Raw genomic sequence first — 6,879 nt, 5'->3', positions numbered from 1 at the left:
CATCTGCCATTGTCTAACTTTCCGTAGAGTCTTTTTTGAATTTTTCCATATTTTGATCACTTCTTGTGCCCGAAATTTAAGAGTACCAGTAATTCTTTTTAGTCAAATATTACTCAAAGATGTGATTACAAACGGTGGTGTCTGTGTGATTTTACTGAGATTAATAGATCAAATAGTGTCTAGCTGTCTGATTTCTGGCCGCAACTTTGATTAGAGGTTGGTATCGTTTATGCCATTTGGAGATTTAAAGAAATAGAAGCGCTGAAGACTCAATGCTAATGCAGTTTGCACATCGATGCAAAAATAAAATCCATGTTATTTTGTATTGGGACACAGACTTTGATGATTGAAGTGGGGCGGTGTTTCTCACTTGTGGTTTGCACGCCTGTGAGTAAGTCAGCAGCATCCAGCTGTCTTCATTTCTGATCTTCTGATGTACAGACTTAAAGAGCACATAACTAAGTAAACTGAACTGTGAGCAGGTACAGCATGTCTGAAAAAAGGTATTCTGATGTTCAACTGTTCACCTGATGCAAATTAGAGAAGCAAAATATTTTTTAACCTTTGCATTTTGTTTCACATTATGTTTGCACCCTGTTTGGTTTGTAAAAAGGATGTGTGTGGGCTGATGATTAGTCAGATAACATTTTTTTTTTCCACAAACTCAATCTTTCCTTTTTCCTTTTTTTTTTTTTTCTCTGTCTACCAGCTGAAATTGAAACACCCAGCCTGCCCGAAAAAACATCCTCATCCCTCTGAATCTAATAACTCAGTTGAATCAATATTTGAGGCCTGTGAAGTGTTGTTACAGTACTTTTGCTGATGGATTTCCCCTATTTCAGCTTTTGCTTCTGTTACAGATCACCGTCCACCACAGGAGTGCATCCTTATCACTTGACATTTACTTTATCTTTGTTTACCCTGACAGTGGTGGTATCATGACTACAAAATGTATACTCTTATTCTCTGATTTAAGTGAGCTATGTTGTTTTTTTGCTTAACCCACAGAAGGGAAACTTAACTGTGAAACCATGTGGCAGATGTTCTCTCAGCTGCCTGCCTGTCTTGCAGTCACATCCAGCCCTAAGCTCTTTGTTTGTGTGTGCAACAAGCCAGATGATGTAAGACACCTGTTTCGTTTAGACTAAGCAGGTGTTTTACTTGCTACACCTACCAAAACATTGAAACGTTGATGAAAACCTCAGTTTGTTATCATGTTGGGATATGTCTGGGCATGATCACTGAGTTGCCTGATATCTTCATATTGTGTTAACACTCAGAACTAACTATTGTTTTGGTCTGCAGGCCTATCTGCTGTCATGCCATACAACATTTAGCCTTCATCATTTGACTTTTTTTCCCTCTCCTTTTGATCTCTGAATAATATATTTTTTTTTTGCTACTTTTGTTAGATACATTTGTGTGGCCCTAGGTGTTGGGAAGCAGCAAACACAGCAACAAAGTGGGCAAAAAAAAATAAATACCACAAGTACTTTTAACTCTATACTATGTACCACAGACACTAGATTTCCCTCTAGGATAATGAATGTATATTATAGATACCATCTGGGATGGACAAAGTACCACTAAGCATCATAATGTCATTGTAAACTCACCACTAAATGACAGACACCACAGAAGTCCCAACACCTATTACAAGAACATGTGTAGGAGACAGATAAAGTCTGATATGATGACTCACTACCGCAAAAACACCAACACCAAAGCACTTTTCCTCTTCTGTCCCCCTACAGGTTGGAAGCGGAATTGTCCATTACCGTTATCATTCGAACTACAGATCCGCTACCCGATCTGGCAAACTTGCATAGTGCGGTTATAGCCGATAGATGGCTGCAAAGCGAATGCAGAAGTGTCGTTCACCCTGTTACAAGTTGATGAACCGCTGAAACGATTTTGGAAGGTACATTTTAAGGTACAAAAGAATCTTTGGTGTTGCTTTAAAGTGAGACAAAGAGACTAATGGCTCCAAATAAAACAGCTACTACACTATAATCAGCTATCACACTAATATGGCCAGATTTGTTGTAAACAAAACTCCTTTCACTCACCCTGACACATTATAAGGATGTATTGCAATGTAGAGGGCCTGTGTCAAATCTTATTTTAATAATTTGCTTTCTTGCCGAGAACTCTCAGCAAGAAAAGGAATAAGGTTATTTCCCAAAATGTTAAAATATACCTTTAAAGTGGCCATATTATTAAAAAATAAAAAATTGGGGTGTTATTTTGTGTCTCTGGTGCTTCCACACGCATACAGACTTGGGGAAAAAAAAACCCATCCATGCTGTTTTGAGTGAGATATGGGTTTCTGAATGTGTCCTGCCTTCAGTCTCCGGGTGAGCTGGTCAAAATCTGCAGGGTTTTCTACGTCACTAGCCGAAACACACGGGCTAATGCGAGGGGGCTAACCGCTAGCAGTTAGCCCCCTCGTTCTAAATGGCAAAACACTGCTACAGCACACACAAGTTCACCATAATCTACAAAAGAACTACTTACATGTCCCTGTTCTGCAGGTATTCCACGGAAGTTGGAAGTGCGCCCTAGTTTAGAAGAAGTCTCCCGGCTAATCCTGCCTTGTACTGACTTTCATTCAGCTGGAGAAACGGATAGCTAGCTGATGTGATCCTTACCTAGCTACTGCACGCGACTCCCACCAAAGATGGTACAGAAGTTGCGAGGTCTCACTCTGTAGCTAAAGTAGAGACCTGAACACAGGGTGAAAAGAGGAGCTGCAGCAATGTGCAGTACAACAAAAATATGGTGTTTTTTTGAAAATTAAACCATGTAAACCTATTCTGGTACAACCTCAAAATACAATTATGAACCTGAAAATAAGCATAATATGGGCGCTTTAATATAAATTTAAGTTATAAAAGAACGTATAGGGGAAGGCTGTGGTATTAAGGACAAGTCTGGCGCAAAATGAACCTAGGGGTTAATAACACGTGTCCGAGTTGACCGTTCTCTGGGATTTGTTTTCATGCTAATTGAATGTGACCAGTTTTATCGCAAACCGCTAACTACTTTATAACGCTAGTCGTTGGGGCACGGCTAAAGTAAAAAGAAATCGCTATTTCTATACCACTAACAAGGCTCAAAATAGCACCACACTTCCACGGTAGAATAATGAGGGTCCCTACATGTAAACCAAAGCATTGAGAACTTTGTAAGTGTACAGACCGTTTATTAAAAAGATAGTTTATAAAGACAGTACCGTTCACGTATACAGGCAACTATCTTTTTAATAAACTGTCTGTACACTTACAAAGTTCTCAATGCTTCAGTTTACATGTAGGGACATTAGCGGTTTGCGATAAAACTGGTCACATTCGATTAGCATGAAAACATATCCCAGAGAACGGTCGACTCGGTACACGTGTTATTAACACCTAGGTTCATTTTGCACCGGATTTGTCCTTTAAGGGGCCCAAACTCATATGTGGCCCAGGCCCCTGTAGCAGGATACTCCGGCACTGCACTTATGTGCAATTTGTTCAGTTTCTTTGTACTTTTTGATTTACATTCCTAACACAGGATGGTGCCCTATATCATAAATTGCATTGTTCTTTGCTTACACAGTTATTAGGCCTATAAATTGGAAACAAAGAACGTTAGAAGTTCATTTAAGTTAACATAACATAAAAATTCATTGTAAGCTGATAGAAGTAGCCTCTGCTAAACAGTTGGCTGCTTTTATGACTGAGAAACTCAAACTTCTACAGTAAGCAACGTCAGGCTGGTTCATTACTTCAACTCATTATATTCCAGAGTGACTACAATGAAGGAATATGTTTAACCCTCATATTGTCCTCTGGTCAAATTTGACCCGTTTTCAAAGTTTCTACATCAGAACATTTGGGTTTCTTTAAACCAAATTGCCCAAAAAGTATTACTATCATTGACTTTTGGGTGTTTTATTCAATTTTATAGCATTATTCTGACTAAACGTTGACAGTCTGTGAATATCCATAAACAACCTCTGATATTAACTATTAGTCAACATAATTTAAACTTTCTGCTTTTCTTTAACTCAAAAATTAGACATCATATAGGCTAAATGAGGTTAATCGGCCATACTGTAAATTCAAAAATGAGTGTAAAAATAGTGGTAATAAGTTGGTGGTAGTGTTTACTAGTGGTAGTGGGAGAAAAAAAAGCGTCAAACGTCGGAAAATGCTACAAAACTGTTGAAAAGAGACAACAATGTTTAAAAGAAATGTGACAAAAACATCGAAAGTGCTAATGTTCAATTTCGACACGAGTGTGAACAAAGTTATGTTCAGACATTCACTTTTTTCTTTGGTTTCCTAGAAACAAGTTGTGGCTCAACTTCATCGACGGGTTCACGTCCCTCCCTACACCCCCCTGATGAATATTATGGGAACATGACAGTGATTGAAGCGAACATGATGTGGGAGGTTTGTGTGCCAGGCAGCATCACTGCGAGTCGCTGTGCAGCAGAGCGCACCGTCAGCCAATCAGCTCCCGGTGCGCTGGTTTCATTCCTGCCTCTCTTTCACACTTTCTGTGTGCGCGCGCGTAGCCTTTATGTGTGTGTGTGTGTGTGCGCACGGGCGCGCTGCAACCCCCCCACCCACACACACATACACAAACGCACTGGCAAAAAAAAATAAAGAGTAGATCACGAGCGGTTTCTTTCCAGTCACTCCCCTCCTTTCACCATACCCACTCGCTTTTTAAAAGCAAAGCTCAACTCCTGTAGGACGCTCAGAGCACTGATGGACCGGAGAAGGATGGATGCTGACGGAGGCCGCGTGCTCCGCCGGGGCAGGCGCACGAGTAAGCTAGCGGTGGTCGTCGCCGTGCAGAACGTGCTGGTGACTGCGTGCCTCGCGGTCACGCTTTACGTTTGCTGGGACGCTCAGGTGAGTAGTAAGCTGTGAGTAGATGGTAGAGGAGCTGATGTGCACACTGTTGATTTCTCATGTGAACATATAAAAAACCATTACTATGTGCAAAATGATTGAAAAACGCTTTAATGTAAAGGCTTTATGCGTATATTCATGTAAAATACTATCAATGATGCTGAACCAGTGTACATGTATTTCAAGTTAAAAACATTTTAACAAGTTTAACTCAAAATGTGATCATTTAATAAATACATCCAGACCACTTCATCTGATTGTACACAAAAAAATAATTTGAACTTACTATTTGCTTTAATAATCATAAGTGGATTCTAAGTACCAGACACAAATGTTTTTTTTTTCCCCCAGACCATCTTTATCAGACAGTGTCTAGCCTTTTTTCTTTTTTTGGTAGATAGTATGGAAACTACCCCCTCTGTGTGGCTTTTTTTCATTCATACCAGGTGTGATGGAATGTCTGTGTTGTGCATGCAATCGCAATAAGCTGCAGATGCAAATGTAATTTTAAAATGAGGCCACAAAGAACGTCCTGCCTTTTGGCTGCATTTTGAAATTCAAAAACACCACATTACTGTGTTAAAATTCAAAAAGGGCTGGAAGTTTATTATAAAGGCTGTTGCTTCTTGTACCTGTTCTTCTCTTGAGAGCAGCTATTCTACTTTCACTATGGTAGACTTTTGAGTAAGTATTCAGCTTAACTTATTTTGGTATTATAAGCTTACAGAGTTACATTCAGTTGGTAGATATTGCATTTTAAGTTTGCATTGAACCTCTTTTTCTCTGTGAGAGAGCTTTCTCATACGTAAAATATGGTCATTTGTTAAGGGAGCATCACTTAATTGGAGATGGACTGATTGGTGCAGTACAGTGAGCTTATATTCAAATAGGATGCCACATTTGACCTTTCATTATGATCATATGAGACAATCAAACCGTTCTAAAAAGAGCTCCTCTTACTGTGGGTTTTCAGTTTTAATCTTAAGTCTAGAGTCATATTAAAATCAAAAGTTTGCTTAAGTCTGATAGAGCAGAGCTACACAAATGCCACTAGAGACAACAGGAATGGGTGTGCCGAGGGCCTCCAGATATTCTATGACCTGGATGACTGATAATCTGCATGGACATATCACCACGGGTGCTGTTTAAAGATCATTTTAATGACTAACATGTGTTCCACATTTAGGCTTTGGTGTTTATCGCTGCGATGCTACTCTCACTACAGTTATTAATCATCCCACTGTGAGACTTTCCCTAGTTTCTGTCAGCCTGCCTATTTTCACACCACACCACCTAACCACCGAATAAAACAAACAAGTGCTTTGTGCTTCCCAGAGTCGACCAGAGACACAAGCAGAGCCGGCTTCTGAAGACAATGTGCATGTGCACATACAGTTTTTTTCCATTCCACGTGAGAAAAATTCCTTTATTTCCTGATCTTTGTCTTTTTTATCTTTTTGTTTGGCACGCATACTTTCTTTTCTTTATTTTTTTTTAAGTTTCTCAACAAGCTAAACAAGGTTTTGACCTTTGTATTTTTTCACTTTCTATCAATCCCCTCTCTGTCTTTCACCCTTCAGGCATCCAAGAAAATGAGACTCTGCAGTTTGGTCAAGCGAAAAGCAGCACTATGATGAGTCTGCACAACAACAGCAAGACAGAGATCGACGTCAGATGCACTGGACCCTATGTTTTGTATATGGAAGTGTGTTACCGGAAACCGGACACAAAGGAAGCCAGTGGGACCCTGCAGCTGAAAGTGGTGGGAAGAGAAAGTCCTGTCAGCTCTATCCCCCTGAATGCTTCGCATGAGGTCTGCAGGGGGCTCCAAAGTATAGCCTACCTCAGGAGAAAGGAGAAGGCCTATCTGTACTGGAACTCCACAAAAGGGTTCAAGATTGACAATGCGACTGTGGGCCTGAACTATCTGCTGGGGACCCGGTGTGAATACTGATGAGGGCGGATGAACGCT

Source organism: Sander lucioperca, chromosome 11 (genome assembly GCF_008315115.2).
Source record: "Sander lucioperca isolate FBNREF2018 chromosome 11, SLUC_FBN_1.2, whole genome shotgun sequence".
NCBI lineage: Eukaryota > Metazoa > Chordata > Actinopteri > Perciformes > Percidae > Sander > Sander lucioperca.
This window is presented reverse-complemented; position numbering follows the sequence as displayed.